This window comes from Ovis aries, chromosome 2, assembly GCF_016772045.2.
Source record: "Ovis aries strain OAR_USU_Benz2616 breed Rambouillet chromosome 2, ARS-UI_Ramb_v3.0, whole genome shotgun sequence".
Classification (NCBI taxonomy): domain Eukaryota; kingdom Metazoa; phylum Chordata; class Mammalia; order Artiodactyla; family Bovidae; genus Ovis; species Ovis aries.
Genome location: NC_056055.1, coordinates 249,429,412 through 249,453,685, shown reverse-complemented (window position 1 = coordinate 249,453,685; position 24,274 = coordinate 249,429,412). Strand labels below are relative to the sequence as shown.

The 24,274-nt window shown below is 46.9% G+C and overlaps 1 protein-coding gene, 1 long non-coding RNA gene and 1 pseudogene across 6 annotated transcripts in view; 2 read left to right on the top strand and 1 right to left on the bottom strand.

The window, feature by feature from the left end:
* FBXO42 (F-box protein 42) overlaps window positions 1–23,614 on the bottom strand; it is a 124,352-nt gene extending 100,738 nt beyond the window's left edge. For 3 of the 5 annotated variants that reach the window (XM_042244778.1, XM_015093748.3, XM_042244779.1), the window contains exon 1: window positions 369–540. The gene's annotated coding sequence lies outside the window, so the exon portion shown is untranslated. Of the gene's footprint in view, window positions 1–368; window positions 541–6,278; window positions 6,326–23,317 lie in introns of those variants that run through there. The other 2 variants (XM_060411540.1, XM_004005177.5) reach the window with 2 other exon arrangements.
* LOC132659362 (small ribosomal subunit protein eS1-like) lies at window positions 871–21,881 on the top strand (annotated as a pseudogene).
* On the top strand, window positions 871–21,881 carry LOC132659363 (uncharacterized). The gene is made up of 3 exons (XR_009599696.1): window positions 871–1,419; window positions 17,982–18,090; window positions 21,171–21,881. It is a non-coding gene; the product is annotated as an uncharacterized LOC132659363 (long non-coding RNA).
* Window positions 23,615–24,274: the final 660 nt, after the last annotated feature.

The following is a 24,274-nucleotide window of genomic DNA, read 5'->3' as shown; positions in this document are numbered from 1 at the left end:
CCCTAATTCTGGAGAGCACCGGACTCCGGCGCCTCCCGAAAGGCGTTCAAGATTTGGGGGCGGGGTGGAAGGGGATCTGACACCTCAACGCCGTCCTTACCCAGGTCACACACCCTTCGTGGCCCGGAAGGGGGACGAAAACCGCCCTGCTAGAGGGCAGAGGCCGGGTCCGCCTATCCCAGAGGCTGCCTGGCAAAGGGCTCTCCTCCCTGCTCCCCCCCGGGGAGGCCGAGGAAGACCACGGCGAGGCCCCCAGGCCAGCCAGCAGCGCCCCCCGCGCGGGGTCCACGGCCTGGGCCGGACGCAGCACATAAAGGGCAGAAGGCGCCGGCTCCCAGCCGCGGCCCCGGGAGAGGAAGAGGCCTCACCTGGCCTAGCCCGCGCCACGCTCTCGGGTACGCTCCGCTGGCGAAGGCGGCGAGGGAACCCGGGACAGGACGCGAGCAGAGGCGCTGCGCCCCAGGCCGCGCCCGCCGCGCTCGGGACTCCTCACAGCTGGCGGGACACCGAGCCGCCCGGAGCCGCCATCTTCCTCCACTCAAACGCCGCCGCCGCCGCCGCCGCCGCTCTGGCTGAGAAGACAGCGCGGAGCGCGCATGCGCCACGGGCCGGCGCGGAGGACGCGCGCGCGCACTTGTCAGCGCGGCGCGGCCTGTGGGCGGGGCCAGGTGGGAAGGTGCGTGCCGCCGCCTCAGGCCGCCTCGCCCGCCGCCGCCGCCTCAGCCCGCCGCCCCAGCCTGCAGCCTCAGCCCGCCGCCGCCTCAGCCCGCCGCCGCCTCAGCCCGCCGCCCCAGCCTGCAGCCTCAGCCCGCCGCCCCAGCCTGCAGCCTCAGCCCGCCGCCGCCTCAGCCCGCAGCCTCAGCCTGCAGCCTCAGCCCGCCGCCGCCCCAGCCCGCCGCCCCAGCCTGCAGCCTCAGCCCGCCGCCGCCTCAGCCCGCAGCCTCAGCCCGCCGCCGCCTCAGGCCGCCTAGCCCGCCGCCGCCGCCTCAGCCCGCCGCCCCAGCCCGCAGCCTCAGCCCGCCGCCGCCTCAGCCTGCAGCCTCAGCCCGCCGCCGCGCGCCGCCCCTGCCCCGCACCCCCTGCAGGCCCCGGGAGGCTCTCCAAGGTCGGAACGCCGCCTGGGCAGCCGGGCTGGAGCGAGGGGGGAAGCGCCGCGCTTCTGCGCCCGCCCTTGCTCCGGTGCCGACACACGGCCTCCGAACCTCTCACCCGCACTGCTTGGGACGACCGAGCAGGTTTACCAACGGCTTGAGCCTGTAATAGATGTCAGTTAGTTCACCTGTACTTCTCAGGGTCCGAGGAGCTCAAGCGCGCTTGATGCCAACCGACGGAGAGCAGCTCAGTGCCTTGGCTATGCAAGCGAAGCCTCCCGTGACTGTGACAACCACTGTGTGACTTGTTACTGACTCCATTTTTCAGGTGAGGAAACTAACGCACAGGATGTATCATTTTCCCAAAGCCACATTGCAGGGTAGCTGGGGTGCGGAGGTAGGATTTGAATTTAGGCGTAACTGGCTCGCAAGCTTTGTGCTTTCCATCATTATTGCGATGGGATGGGTTCCAGCAAAGTCGCCCTTCCAAGGGAGCAATCTGGTGTGTAGATGCGAACCTTCCTGAAGTATCTGCACAGCATGTGGTCTAAGGAAATGCCAGAGATACAGAGCCCAAGGACTTCAGTCTTCACCCCAGGCACCTAACAATGAAGCAACCTTGAACTGCCAGCCCACCACCCTGGGATAAAGTGGACACTGGGACATCTCATAGGACATGGAGCTGGGTCAGAACCAAGTTTGCTCTCAAGTTGGGAAGGCAAGACGCTATTGAACAGATCTGGGTCAACCTCACTCTGAAAAGCACTAGATCTGTGCTACACACTTGAATAATGCAAAGACCCCTGGTTAAACACTCATGGAGGGAGTTTTCTGGTGATCCTGTCGTTAGAAATCTGCCTTGCAATGAAGGGGACACCAATTCAATCGCTCGTGCTGGAAGATCCCACTTTCCCGGGGGGGGGGGGGGGGGGGGGGCGCAACTAAGCCTCTGCATGGCAGTTACTGAACCAGTGGGTCCTGGAGCAGGTGCTCCACAACAAGAGCAGCCCGTACACCAAGGAAGAGTAGCCCCTGCCCACCGCAAGCAGAGAAAGCCTGCTCAAAACAACCGAAGACCCTCCACAGCCAATAAGTAAATAAATCTTAGGGGGGGAAAAAAGCCTTTCAGTTAGGAAATGTCGCTGCAAAAGAGAAACGGCAGTTATATCTAAAAATGAATATTAAAATCATATCATTAAAAATCCCAAGCTTGGCTTCCTGGCTGGCTCAGTGGCAAAGAATGTCTGCCAATGCAGGAGACACAGGTTTGGTCCCGAGTCCAGAAAGACTGTACATGCCTCGAGACGACTAAGCCTGTGTCCCCCAACTACTGAGCTTGTGCTCTAGGGCTGGAGAGCCCAAATACCGAGCCCACGTGCCACAGCTGCTGAAGCCTGAGTGCTTACAAGACAGGAGGCTGCGACGAGAGGCCCACGCGCGGCACCCAGAGGAGCCCCGCCCACCGCGGGAGAAAAGCGCTTGCAGCAGGGAAGACCCCGGCGTCAAATAGTAAACTTTTTAAATCTCAAGCTTAAAAACTGTCATGGAACGTGTGAACAATTCCCCACCCCCAAATACTCGGTGGAGCTCAGTGTTAGAAACACTGGGCCAGCTTGTAAGTGCTTCCTTTTAAAAATGCAGGTTCTACCTTTTGGCTCTCTGGAGGTCAGCAACAACAAGCACCTCATGAAAGGCAGCAAAAAGGGAACCAAGAAGGAAGCGGTTGGTCTGTTTTCTAAGAAAGATTGGTATAATGCGAAAGCATCAGCTATGTTCAATATAAGAAATATCGGAAAAACACTAGTCATAAAATCTCTGGGAACCAAAATCCCATCTGATGGCCTCTGGGGTTGTTGTTTTTGAAGTGAGCTTTGCTGATGTGCAGAAAGATGAAGTGGCATTTTAAAACTTCAAGCTAATTACTGAGGATGTTCAGAGCAAAAACTGCCTAGTTTCCGTGGCAATGATACCTCTGACAAAACATGCTCCATGGCCAAAGATGGCAGACTGTGAATGAAGCTCATGTTGATGTCAAGATTACTGACGGTTATTTGCTTGTCTGTTTTCTCTTGACTTTACTAAAAAAAAGAAAATGAAACAATCAGATTCAGAAGCACTCTTATGCTCAGCACCAACAGGCCCACCAAACCCAAAAGATGATGGACATCGTGACCCGAGAGATGCAGACAGATGACTAGACAGAAGTAGCCAAGAAGCTGACTTCAGACAGCACTGGAAAAGACCCAGACAGTTTATCAGTCTAGTTACCCACTCCATGCCGTCTGTTAGAAAACACACACACACACACACACACAGCTGGGGCATCCATGGCGGCTCAATGGTGAAGCATCCGCCTGCCAGTGCAGGACATCAGGGTTTGATCCCCGGGTCACATAAGTGAATCCCTTTGCGGTACGCCTGAAACTAACACAACATTGTGAATGAACTGCATTTCACGTAAACTTTTTCATATGAATGAATAAATAATAAAATGCTGAAGAAGTTCAAGTTTGAGTTGGGAAAACACTTGGAGTTGTATAGTGAGGTGGTGATTCTGGAAAAGCTACTGGGGATGAGACAGGTACTAAAGTTGAATGAGCCAACAGATGTGGGCCATGCGTCCAAGAATCTTATTAAAATCCAGACTTTTAACGATGATAAAAATCTTGTGTAAAAAAACTGTAGGTTCCAGGGCCCAGTCTAGACACTGCCTCAGACTTCTTCTAAAGCTCCCCAGGGATTCTGATGGCCAGTTGGGTTTGGAACTCCTAGATCATGATAGAACAGGTTCAAATACAGAACCACTCCACCGTGCATCTCCTAGCTCAAAGATAGCAGGGACTTTTTGCACACTGCTTTATCACCAAATAGAGACTGGCACACATTAGAGACTCACTAAGTGTTGAACGACTAAATGAACTGGGAATCTGAAAGCAAGGCATCCAGTCAAATATTAGTGAGTACCCACGGCAGCCCACTCCACTGTTCTCGCCTGGAAAATTTCACTGCCAGAGGAGCCTGGCAGGCTACAGTCCATGGGTCACAAAAAAGTTGGGCATGGCTTTGTGACTAAACAAGAACAATGTGCCAAGCCATAGTAATGTACTTTTTAAGAAGTCTAGTAATATACTTTTAAATAAAACAACAAAGTCCTTGACCTCATGGAGGCCCCACAGTTTACTGGGAGAGACAGAAAATACTGTGTAAAAAGGCCAATAAAAATTATCATTGATGATAAGCCCCAAAGCAGTCGTATTCTTAGAGCGATGACAGTCAATGTATAGTGTCTACTTTTCTTATGCACCAAACGCTGCTACTTCAGCTTCCCGGAAGCTCAGACAGTAGGCAGAGTCTGCCTGAAATGCAGGAGACCTGGGTGCTGTCCCTGGGTTGGGAAGATGTCCTGGAGAAGGAATTGGCAACCTGCTTCAGTATTCTTGCCTGGAGAATCCCATGGACAGAAGAGCCTGGTGAACTCCAGTCCATGGGTTGCAAAGAGTTGGACAAGCGACTAACTCTTCTATGTTGTACAACTTCTAAACACCGCTAAGTGCGTGCCTTTGTTGAGCTTATTTTGCAGATGATGACCCTGAAGCACGCTGGGATTAAGGGGCTTAACCTAAAGTCACAGTGGGTTTGAACCCAGGTGGTCTCTCTTCAAAGACTTTGCTACTGAACTCGGTACAGTGTAGCTTCTGACAAACAAAAGGAACATAAGGTTAAGGTCAGTTAATCTATGGCCTGGAATATCAGGAGAAAAACTGGATATTACCTCCTAGGTCATGGAGGTTTGGGGGCAGGGAGGATAGATGATGAAATCGTGTTTTAGATAGAACAGTCTCTCTGCACGGTGAAGACAGACTGGGACGTGACTGGAGATGAGGGGACAAAAGAAAGCCAGGATGAGAGGAGTGGCTGTGACCCCATCCCTCCAGTGTCATCCAGAGGCCATCACAACAATTACTGAAATGAATTTCCTATGTATTTACTTACTTAGAATAAATAATATACGCACATAAAACAAATTTCAAAGGGTACCAAAGGGCATATAATAAAATGAGGTCCATCCTGCCGTCTCCCAGCTTCCTGGTAGGCTTCACCTCTCCACCAAGGTGACCACCGTCACGAGTTCCTTTTATCTTTCTAGGGATGCATACACAAATACACATATAAATTTAAAAACCTGCAAAAAGCAAACTATATACACTGCTCTGTACCTTGTTTTTCTAATAACTATGGTTCTTTGAGACCTTTTGAAGTCAGTTTATTTAGAACCTCCTACGTTTTGTTACTAGTTCATTCTATTCCTTTGCATGGCTGGTCCATATATTTTTAAAACAAATCCTCTAGTGATAGGAATTTGTTTCCAGTCTTCTGTGATTATAAATAAACAGCAATGAATATCCTTATACATTTATTTGCATATGAGTAAATGCATCTGTAGGGAAATTTCCTAGAAATGCAGTTGCTGGGGGACTTCCCTGGGCAAGGACTGAGGCAGTCCAGTGGTTACAACTTCACCTTCCAACGCAGAGGGTGTGGGTTCCGCCCCTGGTAAGTAGGCGCCTACATGCCTCCTGACCAAAAGACCAAAACATAAAACAGAAATAATATTGTAACATATGCAGTAGAATTTATAAAATCGTCCACATAAAGAAAATATTTTAAAAAATGGAATTGCTGGGTTAACAGACATGCACATTTTAAATACTGGGAGGGGGTTCATGGGCTTTCCAGGCAGCTCAGCTGGTAAAGAATCCACCTGCAATGCAGGAGACTCCAGTTCGATCCCTGAGTTGGGAAGATCCCCTGGTGAAGGGATAGGCTACCCACTCCAGTATTCTTGGTCTTCCCTGGTGGCTCAGAAATTAAAGATAATTTACCTGCAATGTGGGAGACCTGAGTTCAATCCCTGGGTTGGGACCATCCCCTAGAGGAGGGCATGGCAACCCACTCCAGTATTCTTGCCTGGAGAATCCCCAGGGACAGAGGAGCCTGGCGGGCTGCCTGGGGTCACAAACAGATATGACTGAGAGACAAAGCACAGCACAGGGGGTTCATAGAAAAATCAAGGGAATTCCAAAAACATCAACTTCTGCTCCATTGACTATGCTAAAGCCTTTGTTGTGTATGGAGTACAACAAACTGGAAAATTCTGAAAGAGATGGGAAGACCAGACCACCTTACCTGCCTCCTGAGAAACCTGTATGCAGGTCAAGAAGCAACAGTCGGAACTGTAGGGAAACTGGAAAAGGAATATGTCAAGGCTGTATCTTGTCACCCTGTTTATTTAACTTAGATACAGAGTACATCATGAGACATGCCGGGCTAGATGAAGCTCAAACCAGAATCAAGATTGCTGGAAGAAATAACCTCAGCTATGCAGATGACACCACCCTAATAGCAGAAAGCGGAGAGGAACTAAAGAGTCTCTTGAGGAAAGTGAAAGAGCAGAGTGAAAAAGGTGGCTTAAAACTCAACGTTCAAAACACTAAGATCATGGCATTGAATCCCATCACTTCATGGCAAATAGATGGGGAAACAATGGAAACAGTAATAGTTTATTTTCTTGGGCCCCAAAGTCCCTGCAGATGGTGACTACAAGCCATGAAATTAAAAGATGTTTGCTCCTTGGAAGAAAAGTTATGACAAACCTAGACAGCGTATTAAAAAGCAGAGACATCCCCTTGCCAACAAAGGCCCATCTAGTCAAAGCTATAGTTTTTCCAGTAGTCATGTATGGATGTCAGAGTTGGACTATAAAGAAAGCTGAGCACTGAAAACTTGATGCTTTTGAACTGTGGTGTTGGGAGAGGACTCTTGAGAGTCCCTTGGACAGCAAGGAGATCAAAGCAGTCCATCCTAAAGGAAATCAACCCTGAATATTCATTGGAAAGACAGATGCTGAAGCTGAAGCTGGGAAAGATTGAAGGCAAGAGAAGGGAGCAACAGAGGATGCGTTGGTTGGGTGGGATCATTGACTCAATGAACGTGAGTTTCGAGCAAACTGGAGATAGTGAAGGACAGGGAAGCCTGGCATGCTACAGTCCACGGAGTCCCAAAGAGTCGGACAGGACTGAGCAACTGAACAAGAAGTGGCCATTTATTTCTTAACTGCCTACATGCCCTCAGCTTGGAAGTCAGATGGAGAATGCTCTCACTATGGGCTTTCCTCCTATTTCTATCACATGCCAGACTGTTCCATGTCGTAGCTCAAACGTACCTAAGTTCTGAGTGCAAATCACTAAGCCCCGACCATGGTATAACGAACATATCTCATAAGAAAGAGAAGCTTGTCCTCTAGGGTCTCTGCCCGTGCTTGCTTATGCCACTGCACCAACTTTGGGGGCTTTCCCCCTGGAGGAAGAAACTGCCACCACTTCCTCAATTTAGTCATTTTTGGCCATGCCACAGCATGTGGGATCTTGGTTCCCCCACCAAGGACTGAACCAATACCCCCTGCATCGGAAGCACGGAGTTTTAACCAATGGACCACCAAGGAAGTCCCCCACTTCCTCAACTTTAGACTTCACTTGGTTCCATCCCTTCATTTTAGAGATGAGGAAGGGACTTGCCCAAGATCACAGGCCTACATGATTAATTAGGGCTGGGCTCTTGATTACCTATTTGGTGGAACAAAAGCTGTTTCCTTTGCGGCATCCTCAAATGATCTCCAAGATATCTATCTTTCTGGTCTCCTGGAAGATTCAGTCAGGAATGCTCATCAAACTCCTTTGTTAAAGCTCCTTGCCAAACGTAACACAATTGTGAGAAACTATCGCCCTCTGCTGGTAACATGCAGAAACTTACAAAGCCTTAACTGCAACTAGGAAAAACTATGGAGAAGGCAATGGCACCCCACTCCAGTGCTCTTGCCTGGAAAATCCCGTGGATGGAGGAGCCTGGTGGGCTGCAGTCCATGGGGTCACGAAGAGTCGGATACGACTGAGCAACTTCACTTTCGCTTTTTACTTTCACACACTGGAGAAGGAAATGACAACCCACTCCAGCGTTCTTGCCTGGAGAATCCCAGGGACGGGGGAGCCTGGTGGGCTGCCGTCTGTGGGGCCGCACAGAGTCGGACACGACTGAAGTGACTTAGCAGCAGGAAAAACTAATCACATCTCAAAAAGTGAGGCTTAGGTGATGCCTGACTGATGGTCTCATCGACCATGTTGCTGCCAAGGCGGTTAGAACAATTTACTTAAAAGAATAAGCTCAGGGCTGCCCTGGTGGCTAAGTGGTTAAGAATCCACCCGCCAGCGCAGGGTACATGGGTCAGTCCCTGGCCAGCAAAGACTCCACACGCTGCAGGGCAGCTAAGCCTGTGCACCACAACTTGACTGAAATCTGTGCTGTAGAGCCCATGAGCTGAAACTACGGAGCCCACACACCTATAGCCTATACTCCGCAACAAAAGCCCCTGCAAGGGGAAGTCCACACATCGAGCAATATAGTAGCCCTAAGGCCTGATGCCGGGAGGGATTCGGGGCAGGAGAAGGGGACGACAGAGAACGAGATGGCTGGATGGCATCACCGACTCGATGCACCTGAGTTTGAATGAACTCCAGGAGTTGGTGATGGACAGGGAGGCCTGGCGTGCTGCGATTCACGGGGTCGCAAAGAGCTGGACACGACTGAGCGACTGAACTGAACTGAAAGCCCATGCAGCAATGAAGACCCACCGCAGCCATAAGTGAATTAATCTTTTTTTTAAGAATTGAGTTCACAGGAGGATGTATTTAAAGTATAGTTCCAGAGAGTGAACAAAACAAAGTCTTTGATCTTTCAAGTTGGTCCAGACTTTAATGGTATTAGTAGTATTTCAGAGCAGAGTATTTGAACTGCTGAAAAGTGCAAGTGAAGTCGCTCAGTCGTGCCCAACTCTTTGCGGCCCCAGGGACTGTAGGCTACCATACTCGTCCGTCCATGGGATTTTCCAGGCAAGGGTACTGCAGTCGGTTGCCATTTCCTTCTCCAGAGGATCGATCCAACCCAGGGCTCGAACCCAGGTCTCCTGCATTGTAGGCAGACACTTTACCGCCTGAGCCACCAGGGAAGTCGTTTGAACTGCTAGTGGAACGTATATGTGAAGTGCCAGGAAGAAACCTAGCTATATGAATTGGAAACATTAGGTCAGTTCAGGGTTGGAGATGAACTTTTGGAGTCACCAACTGCGGGTGACTTACACCAGAGGCATCTTGGTAAAAACAATGGACTGAGGACAGACCAAGAGAGGATTGAAATTCCAGACACAGGAAGTCATGAACCCAGAAAGCTAGTAAGCATGTTACTGTAACTTCTAAATAAAGACTAGTAACAGTTAACTCATGACTGTAATTTATAATAATCATTAGGCATACAAATGCAACATTTCTCAACAGGAAACTCACTTTAGAAAGATTAAATAGCATGCTAAAAATATGAGAAGAAACCTACTCTGAGAAGGCATTCTAAGATAACTTGATTGTAGCAGCCAAAAGCAACACCACTAAATGATATGTTTTCAATACTGAGAGGCCTACCGGAACACGTCAGAGAGAATAAAACACAAGTTGTCTGCCTCTTCTGCTTTCATGTTTTGGCAAAAAAAAAAAAAAAAAAAAAGGATTAGAGAAGTGAGAATTATAAATCTTCTTAAGGCAGGCAGGGGCTTCCCCAGCGGCTCAATGGGTAAAGAGTCCGCCTGCAATGCAGGAGACCCGGGTTCGATCCCTGGGTCAGGAAGATCCCCTGGAGAAGGAAATGGCAAGCCACTACAGTATTCTTGCCTGGAGAAGCCCATGGACAGAGAGCCTCGTGGGCTACAGTCCATGGATCACAGAGTTAGACACAAGTGAGCACCAGTGAATTAACGCTGGCCAGACACCGCCATAATGATAACAGCTAATCCTTAGAACTTGTACTGTAGGTTAAGCATTTTCCTAAGGTTTTCAGCACAGTAACTCATTTAATCCTTACAGTTTACCTTTGAAGGAGTTGTTATTATTATCCTTTCTTAACTGGGGGAAATTGAGGCCCAGAAACCCTAAGTACCTTCCAAAGATCACACAGCACGTTAAAGTTGCAAGTGTCCAAAAACAAAACAGAGAACACTTTAGGAAGACACATAAAGTGAGTTTCTAAGGTGTTGTTAATGTATATGTCCGTCATTAAAGACTCAGGAGAACGTCAATATTCTGGCCATCCAGCTCAGGTGCAATTCTATCAACTCATGTTGATAGAACAACTAATGTTTTCACCTCACAGTGGAGGATATAGTGTTAATCGATGCTTGGAATACTGCTTTACGAGGAGGAAATACTGCCACCATTTTCACTCTATCAGATAGAAATACCAAAATTCGTATGCATCAGTGGATATTTTTCATCCTTTTGTTACCAAGCAAGGGCTCACTGTCTGCAACACACAGAAGCCAACACTATGGCACCAGCTTTTAAAAAAAGAATAACTTTTATTGTGAGGTCAGTCAACAGGAGGCAGGGCTCAGATCTGTCTCCCCATCCAGTGTTCAGGGTGAAATGTAAGGGGTTAGGGGAATTTCAAACTTGGCACAGTCTTATTGGCTAGTCTCGAAGGTCAGAAAGCCGATTGGAAGCAAGCTACTTGGACAACCGGAAGCTGGGTTTTTCTTGTTGAAGAACTTCTTGCTGGTAAAAGGCTGCAGGGGCAACAGTCTGTTTCATGAGTTCTGTAAACTGAAGATTCCAGGTCCCGGCGTCATCCTGGAGACTTGGGTTCCCGTCTTCCACATGTGCAGCGCTGTCTGTAAAATAACTCAAGGCTTGGTTAATCAACAGCCTATTGCAGGAGGCAAACCAGGGTAAACAGGTCAGTGCTTTATGTGCTATTTCCCCCCTTTCCTTGGTACATTCCTCAGTCTTAAGGGAAACAGAGCAACGTCCGCTCTAGCTGTAGGAAATGCTCTGAGTCACAGGAATAACGCAGACGGAAGCGGCTCACAAGGCAGTCTCTACTTCCGCAAAGTTGCGGGAGCGGGCGCAGCGAGTGGGAAGCGCTCCCGGTTTTCATCCCTAAAACGCAGGTTCCCTCCCCTGGTCCCTCACAGGCTGAGGACCACAGGGTCACAGTCTTCCCCGAACGGCGCCTAAAATTTTATTGGTCGCTGGGGGTCATGCGTGATACTTGTAAGCTGCTGAGTGGAGGATTTATATTAAACATTTTCTCCAGCCCTTTGGTTCTTTGCCTGTGTCCAGGGTAGAGCCCGCAAAATCAGCCTGCCAAGTTGTTGTTATGAGGAAGAGAAACCAGGAAGGCAAGAAAACAGAAGACCGACGAGTCACCCTCCCAGGACTCTTATTCACAAGTCAGATGCATACATAAACACACAGATAGACATACCTTCCTATTTAGCTATTCTAAAAAAATCAATATGAATCCATTTCTTCAGTCTCTCTTCTTTGGTAGAAAAGACCATATGTTTCTTACAAGTCCCACCCCATTTTTATGATGGTCAGCGATTCTTTCCTTCGAACTCAGCATGGAATGACTTTCACGTTCAGACTCCTCCAGGAATAGAAGGTTGCTATGACAGGCTGCAGCCGACTGCTTGGTGAGAGCTGTTTCTATTCATCTTTGTATTAGGCTCCTGACACAAGGAATGAGGCAACACCCTAGCGGGGTATTTCAAGTGTGATAATAAGGGCAGTCAAGATAGACAACATGATGCCTCTCCATCTCCCAAACCACTGTCCCATCAAACTGGACAACGGGTCACCTATCCGAGTTTTCGGCCGACTCGTTACCCAAGGGGGTCAGACCTTGCCAGGCCCTTGTTATTGTGCCATCAGGGGCCGTGTTGTTGGGTATGAAAGTACGACATTAACACCATACCATAACACATACGCCTCCCTTTTCTGCCAGAATCATGTCTGAAAGTGAAAGTGAAACTCATTCAGCCGTGTCCGACTCTTTGCGACCCCATGGACTATACAGTCCGTGGAATTCTCTACGCCAGTATGCCAAAGTGGGTAGCCTTTCCCTTCTCCAGGGCATCTTCCCAACCCAAGGATCAAACCCAGGTCTCCTGCATTGCAGACAGATTCTTTACCAGCTGAGCCACAAGGGAAGCCCAGAAGCGTGTCTAAGGCCAGTCAATTTTCCCCAGGCCGTTTTGCTGGTAGCATCTGTTTTGCTATTCCCCTTAGAGCATCTCTGGTATAGTTAACAAACCTCTGTTGGTTGTAGTAAATATAGTTTATCCAATCAACATTTTTGTTAATGGTGGACCACCAGAATGATACTGACTCAAACCTCGCTGCTATTTGGTTTCTAGCCTTGGAGTCATTAGGAATACCTCTAGGGACCCCAGCAGAATAAATACATAGGGATCAGATGACCCACCTGGGGCAAGGGTGTTCCTTCTGGCTCTGTGGTTAGTCTGCTTAAGAGGTGGATCCGAGGGTCGAAATGCCAGGGTGGAAAGGACAGCCAATTGAACGAGAGTGCAGATTCCACTCCAGCTGGCCGGCAGAGTCGCAAGCAATGGTCCTCCACAACACCAGATGTCTTCCCAGGCCATAGTTCATGCAGAATCGTTGTTCATCCCCTCAAAGGACCGGCCTTCACTGCACCCAGACACATTCCCCAAGAATGCTAACTGTTCCCCCCACCTAGAGAGGCACGAGGTATAGTTTGCATTACGGAATGAGGGTTTGACAGTCTTTGGGGGTTATGCCTCGGACCCTTCACAGTCACGAACGTTAGTGACAAGGTCCTGCAGGATTTGTTACCCCGGGCCATATTGTCCTGAAAGAGGAGTATCACGCGTTCTATGCCCATAGCATCTGAGGTCCATCCGAGCGGCAATGGCACCACTGAGACTCCGGCCTACCTGTTGCGCAAGCGTAACAGTTGCTCTTATTTCAAGTGCGCACAGAATATTCAATCCATTCCAGCCAGGCATTTGTCTCCTCATAGCCTGTCTCAATTTCTACGGTCTGTTGTAAATCTTTGACCTCTAATTTATTATGTGTATGACTTGAGTTCATGGTAATCCCAGGCTATACCTTCCTATCCATCCTGGTAGGTGCCAGGGCTATAAGTTACTACCACAAATCCATTGAGTTTCATATCAATCATTCTCTGTAACGGTAATAATAGGCATAGTTCACAAAGTACTCAGCCTAGTTTTATAATAATACTAGGTTGATCATTCTTAGTATGATTTAATTGTTCCCAACATAAAGAGCTTTTAAACTTAACCATAGCCTGGTGTTAAGCATATATAGACCCATCCCATAATTGTGGGAATTTTCCTTTTAGTAGTCAAGAGGTCACATTTTCTTTGATTGAGACTTAGCTTGTTACTGAGTTTAAATGACCCTAAGAAAACACTTAAATCTATGAGCCAGGGTCAGAGCAGGTATTATTAGCTGACCAAGTGAGAGGATCCCATCTAGTAATATCATGAATAGAGAGAACAGGGCTGAACTCTCTTTTAAAATAAACTTTCTAGGGTCTATCCAATCAGAGCCCTGGAGAGGAGAAATCCACCAAGGTAACCCGGAAGTACTAGGCCGCAACCCGACAACTGGATTGAGCTTTAAATTAGCACAGAATCGTGTCTATGACAGAAAACGTTCGATTGATGTGCAAAGGTCCAAGGAATCAAGAAAGCGTTGTAAATGACCCTAGAATCAGGTCGGGCATCTTGGGCAAGCAGTCTACTTCTGACGTCATCGTCTTCCCATCCTCCTGCAGTTTCCTCTGTCTGAGCATCGTTTTAAGGTGAGTTTGAGGTCAGCCACTCCTCTTTATAGACCAGTCCAGTGGAGGGGCCTTTGGAAGTGGGAGTTAGTCCAAGAGTCAATTTTCCTTCAATTTCACTGTGCATGAGCCAGTTAAGAGTAGCTGATAAAAGGTCCTTCCAGCCAGGTTGGGGACAGTTCCTTAAATTATGTCTTTTTCCAGTCTTGGTTGCAGGTCTCGAGACATCTGATCTTTATCCAAAGACAGATTATTGAGCTAAGCTTCAGAAACAAACTGAGAGTATCCTTTAATAATTCAATTAAATTTTACATTAATATATCCTAACAGCAGAGATCTATTCAGGAAATGAGTCTTAGTAGATACAGACTGGGATTTAACACTCATTGAAACATCCTTTTCTCCCTAAAATCACCCTCATTTTTACCAAATATAACCAAATTAAGACTTGTTTACAAAGTAGGTCTGTTCTCAATAAACTTGACCTGATTATTTATATAACCATAATTGATCATAAACTTTTGTGGTTTTTTTTTCGCTTTGCTGAAACTTTTATGGAGTCTCAAACTTAACTTTAAAATAAAACCTTTCAGGGGTAGGAAAGTCATCCCAAAGGCTTATCACACATTTTGCCTAACAGATCTAAGTGAACTCCTCCCTTTCTCAAGGTCTCCAAAACTGAGATTTCTGTACCTATTAGTGAGATAACCTTCCTAATCTATCTGATAAAGTTACTGGAACCCTAAGAGTTTCCCATTTCTGAAGGGCTCAGATAGAGAAAAAAGGTAAATGTTTCAATTTGTTTATTAAATATCATTTTACCAAATTTCTGTTAAGTCATAATTAGTTTGAGGGGAAGGTTTCCTAAGATCTGGAAAACAGATTCAAACGAGTAATTTTTCAGAAACCATAAAAGTGATAAGCATATTTGCCAATTCATTCAGGCCTTTTGTTAATCTTTGTACAGTCATCAGGTTTCCAGCTAGAATCCTTTAATTTCTTACCCAGTTCAGAAACTTGTATTTATCCAAAAGTCCTTTCTATAAATCTTCTTGAAGAGAAAGCATTTTCATAAGAAACTCGGTTAGTGCTGTGACAACACTTTAAGATAGTAATTAGAGTTATGGCAACATTTTACCTGAATATATCAGAATTTACATATAAATTGTTTCTAGGATATCTGTATTAGTAACATTCACCATACAATAGACCCGAGACTTATTGTTCACCTGACAATACTTCCCACGTAATTCAACACGGAAGTTGAACCCAATTAATGTAATATCTCCCTTTGGGATGTTTCAGGGGCCCTCTGAAGCTTCCCAAAGTTAGCTAGAAGCCAAAAGTGCTTCATAGAATGATTTAGGAAGTTTTGTCAACAAATATCAGAACGGTTTCGAGCACTCAGTCAGATGGGACTATAGGTCACTGTGAAACAATAGCTATTCACTCAGCCAAAGTAACAACATGGCATTTCAGAGGCAAATACAGAACAGACCATGTAAGAGGCAAATAAACTTAAATCTACTGTCAAATGCAGTTCAACATCTGAAGAAAGTGTGTCCTTTTAACAGAGAGAAAAGCCAAATTCAAGTTTTTGCGCCAGCTTATTTTTAGTCATTAACAGTCCCAAATTTCTTTAGCTTCTTTGTAAGGGGAAACTAATGTTCAGTAATAAATGTTTCAAAATCTTACTCTATTTGGAAATGAGCTAGCTAGTCAGTGAACTTCCATCACTTAGTTTAGCACAACCCAATTCAAGTTACCCCAATTTGGACAGACTATTTCAGACAGACATTCCTAAAGCATAATTATTCTTAATAGTTTATCTAAAAGCTCATATCTCATTTACATTTTTTTGAAGTTTATTCACTCAAAAAGACCATAGTTTTCTTACATAGCTGCTTCTTGCTGAGTAGCAGCATTATTATAACAGATTATTATAGCAGATTATTATAACAGGAATCAAATTGTTTTTGCACTCGATTGTAAACATTCACAAGTTCCTGCTTTGAATTCTAAAGTCTCAGGCAATCATCATGAGAGTGGGGGAGGTCTTTTTAAATATACGAGACAGATAATAAGTAAAAAAATTGGTGGGTAAAAAGATTAACCCTATGACACACAGAACTATGACTCCTAATTTTAACAGTCCTCCAAAAACATACCTTATTCTTTAGGAGTCCATGAAACCAAGAAACAGAAATGCAAGAAAGCAAAATGGCTGTCTGAGGAGGCCTTACAAATAGCTGTGAAAAGAAGAGAAGTGAAAACCAAAGGAGAAAAAGAAAGATATACCCATTTGAATGCAGAGTTCCAAACAGCAAGGAGAGATAAGAAAGCCTTCCTCAGCGATCAATGCAAAGAAATAGAGGAAAACAATAGAATGGGAAAGACTAGAGATCTCTTCAAGAAAATTACAAGGGAACATTTCATGCAAAGATGGGCACAATAAAAAACAGAAATGGTATGGACCTAACAGAAGCAGAAAATATTAAGAAGAGGTGGCAAGGATAAACAGAACTAGACAAAAAAGATCTTCACGACCCAGATAATCATGATGGTGTGATCACTCACACTCACCAAGAGCCAGACATCCTGGAATGTGAAGTCAAGTGGGCCTTAGGAAGCATCGCTATGAACAAAGCTAGTGGAGGTGATGGAATTCCAGTAGAGCTATTTCAAATCCTGAAAGATGATGCTGTCAAAGTGCTGCACTGAATATGTCAGCAAATTTGGAAAACTCAGCAGTGACCACAGGACTGGAAAAGATCAGTTTTCATTCCAATCCCAAAGAAAGGCAATGCTAAAGAATGCTCAGACTACCGCACAATTGCACTCATCTCACATGCTAGTAAAGTAATGCTCAAAATTCTCCAACCCAGGCTTCAGCAATACGTGACCTATGAACTTCCAGATGTTCAAGCTGGTTTTAGAAAAGGCAGAGGAACCAGAGATCAAATTGCCAATATCTGCTGGATCATTGAAAAAGCAAGAGAGCTCCAGAAAAACATCTATTTCTGCTTTATTGAATATGCCAAAGCCTTTGACTGTGTGGATCACAGTAAACTGTGGAAAATTCTGAAAGAGATGGGAATACCAGACCACCAGACCTGGTTTCTTGAGAAACCTGCTCCCCTGTATGCAGGTCAGGAAGCAACAGTTAGAACTGGACATGGAACAACAGACTGGTTCCAAATAGGAAAAGGAGTACATCAAGGCTGTATATTGTCACCTGCTTATTTAACTTATATGCAGAGTATATCATGAGAAACACTGGGCTGGAGGAAGCACAAGCTGGAATCAAGATTGCCAGGAAAAATATCAATAACCTCAGATATGCCAATGACACCACCCTTATGGCAGAAAGTGAAGAGGAACTAAAAAGCCTCTTGATGAACGTGAAAGAGAGTGAAAAAGTTGGCTTAAAGCTCAACATTCAGAAAACGAAGATCATGGCATCCAGTCCCATCACTTCATGGGAAATAGATGGGGAGACAGTGGAAACAATGGCAGACTTTATTTCTGGGGCTCCAAAATCACCGCAGATGGTGATTGCAGCCAAGAAATTAAAAGACGCTTACTCCTTGGAAGAAAAGTTATGACCAACCTAGACAACATATTAAAAAGCAGAGACATTACTTTGCCAACAAAGGTCTGTCTAGTCGAGGTTATGGTTTTTCCAGTGGTCATGTATGGATGTGAGAGTTGGACCATAAAGAAAGCTGAGTGCCGAAGAATTGATGCTTTTGAACTGTGGTGTGGAGAAGACTCTTGAGAGTCCCTTGGACTGCAAGGAGATCCAACCAGTCCATCCTAAAGGAGAGCAGTCCTGAGTGTTCACTAGAAGGACTGATGCTGAAGCTGAAACTCCAATCCTTTGTCCACCTGATGTGAAGAGCTGACTCATTTGAAAAGACCCTGATGCTGGGAAAGATTGAGGGCAGGAGGAGAAGGGGATAACAGAGGATGAGATGGTTGGATGGCATCACCAACTCAATGGACATGGGTTTGGGTAAACTCCGGGAGTTGGTGATGGACAGGGAGGCCTGGCATGCTGCGGTTCACGGAGTCGCAAAGTCAGATACGACTGAGCAACTGAACTTAACTGAAACCATGTTATTTCAAACATTTTTAGTGATTGAATATTTATTTATATAGGCCTGGACCAGACTTCTGGACAGAAGCTGTCTACTTTGAAGATGTCCTCATCTCTTCCCAGCCAGGTGGAGTCTTAGCTGTCCTGTTTCTAGATGAAAAGTAACTGAAGGTCAGTTAAGGGTTCACAAGTGTAATCAGGGGTCAAGAAATCAGTAAGGGGTTTCCAGGCCCCACCAGTATTAAGGCGGCTGGTATGCTTACTTTCTCCTGTCCATAAAAAGTGTGCCCTGTTTGAGAACTGTAAAGGGGACAGGGAGCTGCTGGTTAGAAATGGGTACTATTTTTACTCAGGAGTGGTATACCCAGGGTTTAACTCTGGGTAAACAGAAGAACTTCACAGGGTCTATCCACCTGGGCCGCAGCTGCTCTTCAGCGATGCACTGTTTCCGAGTTTCAGGAGGACCCACTTCCCTGGGCTTCTGCATTGAAAGGAATGTCTGTGGGAAACATTAACCAGCTACAGAATAAGACAGCGCCGAGAGACTCTGCACATTCTACACTATCTAATCATGTTACCGTGGGGTCACTTTCAAGACTGCAGTGCTACTCAGCCTTAAGGCAGGGTCTCCCATGTAACAGTCCATAGGCGCTCAAGCGGCCTTTGCTTCTAGGGGCCATTCTTACCCTCCCCAAAAGGGCAACTGTTAAGACCGCATCTCAAGTGAAGTTGGCTTCCTGACATACTTTGAGGGCTCCATCAAGCATGTAACTTCTATTGTAGCCCAAGGGCCCCAGAGACCCCTTGAGTTACCCCAGCTATGAAATCTCCTCTGCTGTCACTTTGAATTGAAAGAGGCAACCCCAAACGAGGGCTAGTTTCTTTCAGTAAGGCCTTTTTACCTAGGAAGCTCTCTCTCTGGTGTGGAAAATCTTCAACCCATTCTGTGAGGGTGTCCACAAATACCAGCAAATACCTATAATGTCCCATGGCTCTTGGCACAACAGTAAAGTCTATTTGCCAATCACCTCCTGGTTCTGCTGGAGGTGGCCCAGTTTTAGGGTTGTTTCTGGTGCAAATCAGGCGGTTTTGTATTATCTTTTGAATGGTCCTTTGCATTTATGGACTAACAATAAACTTTTGTAGACAATGATAGGTCGTATCCTTCCTATAATGGGTTCCTTGATGTAGTTGAGTATAATTCTTCCCATTAAATGCTGCAATCTAAGCACTAGTTCCTGTTCATTATATATCCAGCCTCTTCGTTTGTTACTCATCATCATCCAAGTCTCAAAAGTCAACATGAAATCCCCATTCATCATCTCTCTCTAGATCCACTTCTGAAAACTGATCGGTCAGGTCAGGCCGAGGACACTGTTCTTCAGTTACTTGCATACAGTCGTGAGCAGGCCCTTCTGTTGCCCCAGGGAGCAGAGTGGCTGGGTTTAAAGCAGACACCTCCTTTAATGTCACGTTCGGGCTGTTACACAGGATGGCTCGGTATTTTCCTAGCCTCTTTGCAGGAAGCACACATCCGCCCTTTCGTTCAAGTAAAGGCTGCACACGGTGCGGGGTGTGCACACTGGTAGGACCGCCCTTGGTGAACTTTTCAGCTTCCTGTAAAAGGTCACAGGTCGCAGCCACAGCCCGGAAGCAAACTGGCCATCCTTGACTTACAGTATCCAATTGTTTGGAAAAGTAAGCTACTGGCCTTCTGACAGTATCTAAATTTTGAGTTAGCACTCCAAGACTCACACCCTGTCTTTCATGCACAAAAAGGTCAAATGGCTTTCTAATGTCCGGGAGACCAAGGGCTGGGGCTGTTGAAATTTTCTCCTTGATGGTATGGAATGACTCAAGGCATTCAGCAGTCCAGTTTAACGGCTCATTGACACTTCTTTTGAGAGCCTCATAGAGAGGTTTGACTATGAGTCCAAAGTTAGGAATCCAAATACGACAAAACCCAGCCTTTCCCAAGAACCTTTTCAGTTGCTTTCTGGTGGTAGGCACGTTCACCCCAGCTATTGCCTCCCTTCGATCTGGCAACAGATTTCTCTGTCCTTTTGACAACTCGACTCCTAGATACTGTACAGTTGGTTGAGAAATTTGTGCCTTTTCTTTGGAGACTTTATATCCCCAGTCTGCCAAAAAGTTTAAAGTGAGGACTGTATTTTGGTCTGAAGCTTCCTTAGTTTTACTAGCAATTAGTATATTACCCACATACTGGAGTAAGATTCCTTCATTTAATTGGAGATCCTTCAAGGCCTTCAAAAAGGCCTCCACAAAGATGGTGGTGGCATTTTTAAACCCTAGTGGAAGGACCGTCCAGCAATACTGCTGCTTTACGTTTGTCTCTGGATCATCCCACTCGAATGCAAACAGTTTCTGGGATTCAGGACTGAGGGGTATGCAATAAAAGGCATCTTTTAAGTTCAGAACTGTAAACCAGCAAAAGTCTCCAGATAAATCTGTAAACAAAGTATAAGGATTTGGCATCACTGAAGGTATATCTTCTACAATTTGGTTGATAGCTCGCAAATTCTGCACAAAAAGATACTCTCCAGTCCCAGGTTTTTGTACTGGCAAAATAGGAGTGTTATATGGGGACTGACATGGTTGAATTAATTGGTATTTAAGAAAGGTGTTTATCAGAGGCTTTATGCCTTCCTTTACATCCCTTTTCAAAGGAGGCTGCTTTAACTTTGGAACCTGGGCACCTGGACGGAGTTTTACTACTACTGGGTCAGCTGTCTTGGCTCTTCCTGGTGTCCCATCAGCCCAAACATCTGCTCTTATCTTTTGTAAAATTTCTTCAGGGACATCTGATGGAGTCTTGTTTCCCAATTGTAATGGTGCAGCTTGGAGGGTGAAATCTTGACCTGGGAGTACTCTGGCGTCTACTTTTTCTGCTGAGAAACCCACTTCGTCATTTAAATTTTTTAGCACCTCTTGTCCTGATGAGGGACTATGACATTCAGGCTCATACATAAAGCTGTACTTTATAGATGTTTTCTCTATGTGACATTGGAGCCTCTGTAGAAAAGGTTTCTGAGCAACTTCCCCAGATACACCATTGATGGATGTTGTCTTGGGGAAGAGGGGGCCCCATCTGTTTTTGGGACACTCCCGTTTCCAATGTCCTTCCTGTTTACAAAAGGCACACTGTTGTGGCCCAACAAATGGATAACCTTTTCGGTTGCGTTTTGGAGGTCCCCGGGGTCTTGGCAGTGGCCGTTTGTTCTTTCTTGCAGATGTCCTGCTGGGCCTTGACTGGTTACGGCTGAGCAGAGCAGCCTTCCTCAAGATGCATTCCTCCTGCTTTTCTCGAACCTTGAGTCGGTCTCTGAACACTTCAAGAGCAATCGCAAGCAACTGAGCCGTTGGCAGCCATGGTCCCTCTTCTAGCTGCTGTAGTTTGCTTCTTATATCTGGGGCACTCTGACTGATAAAGGTTAAATTGACCAGTCCCATGTTATTTGGGTGTTCTGGATCAATATCAGTATATTTTCGGAAAGCCTCATGAAGCCTTTCAAGAAAGGGATATGGGCCCTCCTCCTGCCCTTGCCTTACATTCTGGACCCTCTTGAAGTTGTTGGCCCCCTTTTGCAGTCCAATCATTAAACAATCTTTATAATGATCCAGCCTTGCTTGATCTCCTGGATCACTGGGATCCCATCCTGGTTCAGCTCCAGGAAGAGCCTGCTCTGCTGAAGTTCTGATTGGACTCTCTGGGTGTATCTCACGGAGCCTTTCAGCCTCCTCACGGGCCTTCTCTAATACCATGCTGCGCTCCTCTGGACTGAGGAGACTATTCAAGAGGATCTGTATCGCAGCCCAGTTAGGATGATAAACAGCAAAAATGCCTTTAAAGAGACGCTCCATCTTCCTGGGATCATCCTGATAAGATGGCATTTTAGCTTTATAATTAAATAAATCTATTCCTGATAAACCATAATGGATCACTCCATGTGCTCCGGATTGGCCTTGGTCATCTAAGCCAGCTGGGACCTGCCTGAACAGAGACCGCTTTGCCTGAGGTAGAGTGTTCCCTGGGCCAAACTGAGTACCCTGATGGGGACAGAGAAGGGAGACCGTGCCTTCGTGCCCATCTGCTAAGAGTGAGCACAGAGCTGGGCCAGCAGCCTGAGGAAGACTGGTAGGCCCCTTGGCACTGCCTGCAGGAAGGCCCGCTTCACAAGTCGAGGGAGCCACCAGAGGTGTGGACGAGAGGGCTAACACAAGAGCTGGCGAGGGAGGGGGTACCGAGGGAGGGGCTACTGAAGCAGGCGCTGAGGGACAAGGCGCTGAGGCAGGGGCAGACCGTCGGGCTACTGGAGGAGGCGCTGGGGGACGAGGCGCTGGGGGACAGGCTACTGGAGGAGGCGCTGGGGGACGAGGCGCTGGGGGACAGGCTACTGGAGGAGGCGCTGGGCGATGAGGCGCTGGGGGACAGGCTACTGGAGGAGGCGCTGGGGGACGAGGCGCTGGGGGACAGGCTACTGGAGGAGGCGCTGGGGGACGAGGCGCTGGGGGACAGGCTACTGGAGGAGGCGCTGGGGGACGAGGCGCTGGGGGACAGGCTACTGGAGGAGGCACCGAGGCAGCGGCAGGCCATCGGGCTACTGCAACAGGTGGCGATGAAGGGACCAGATCACCATCTGACCTTGACTCCGGTAAAAGAGACCTTTCCTGACAGTCTTCCCTCTGACCCATCGTGATCGTGTTCTCATTAATTTCCTTATACCAATTTCTCCTCTGATATAAAGTCATAAATGATTGTACATACTGGATTTCTTCCCATTTTTTCTGTCTCTTACAAAACAAGTCTAGTTGTAAAATAGTATTATAGTTCAAAGACCCATTCTGGGGCCACTTTTCCCCTGACTCCAGCTGATATGTGGGCCAGACAGTGTTACACAAGTAAAGCATTTGCTTCTTTTTCATCGGCTTAGAGCTAACCCTCGACCAACGTTGAAGAACACGTTTCAAGGGGAGTGTTGTCAGGTACGCTGTTCCCATTCCCCATTTTAGAAGGGTTTTTTTCTTCAGGATGACCACAGCAAAATGGCAGAATACAGATTCAATAAAGTTTTTCTGTGACCATCCAATTTAACCCTACTAACCAATTCCTAACAAATGAAATAATCAGACCCTGACAAAGAAAGTTAAGGGCCTGGGACTCTAATCCGAGCTTTTGAGTACCTCAGCGGCTGTTAAGTGTTTTCATTTGTTTGGCCGGCTCCTGGGATCTTAGTTCCAAGACGAGGAACTGAATCTCCGCTCTCCGCAGGCGCTGTAACCTTTTATACAGTCTCCCTTAGAGTGGGACTCTAACCCATAACCGTGATGCGGTCAATGGACAGTTTATACACAAGCGCGTTTTTACGAGGCTACTCACCCCAAAGATCCAGGAGCTGTTTCTTTCCCCCAGAATGAAAGGAGCGCGGAGGAGCCTGCAGCGCCTCTGCGGCTGGAAGCAGGAACCCGACGGCAGCCCCCAGACAAACCGCGTCTAGGTGTCCACCCAGGGCCTGTGCCGAGGACCTACACCCAGCCCGGGGCCACAGGGCCTCAGCCAGACGACCACACGGTCGTCTTTCGAGAAAAGAAAGAGCTTTGTTGCGAGGTCGACCAGCAAGGAGACAGGAAACTGGGCTGAAACCTGTCTCCCCGCGCCGCGGTTTGGGGCAAAATTGAAGGAGTTAGGGAAAATTCAAACTTGGCACAAGCTGATTGGCTAGTTTTCAAAGCAGTCCATATATGGTTAACAAGGTGCCGCGGCAGACGGAAGCCGGAGTTTCCTTACTGAAGGACTTCTCGCTTCACCTGGTTGGGGGACCCGATGGCAACCACTTCTGCTGCGCTTCCCTAGACTGAAGGTGCTTGGCCCCGTGGGCATCCTGGAAACGCGGGTTCCCGTCTTGCACACGCGCAGTGCTGTCTCTGTAAGCCCTCAAGGTTTGCTTAAGTGGAGTCGCTCAGTCGTGCCCGACTCTTTGCGATCCCATGGACTGTAGCCTACCAGGCTCCTCCGTCCATGGGATTTTCCAAGCAAGAATACTGGAGTGGATTGCCATTTCCTTCTCCAAGGTTTGATTAATAAATAGCCTATTTAAAGAGTCAAAACCAGTTTAAACTGGTCAGTGTTTTACTTCCTGCTTCATTCTTTGAGGTGTAAACGTGTTTTCAGAATTTTGAAAAAACATAATCTGCAGGTTATGAAAACCATAAGTTAAAAAAAGTAAATTGTTTGCCCTTAGAAAAGATGGTTCCAAAGAACACACTTCCCGTACTCAAGACGATGACTTCACAGGGACTCCCATTCGGTACACGTCGCCCTTAAGAAAAATGGCCA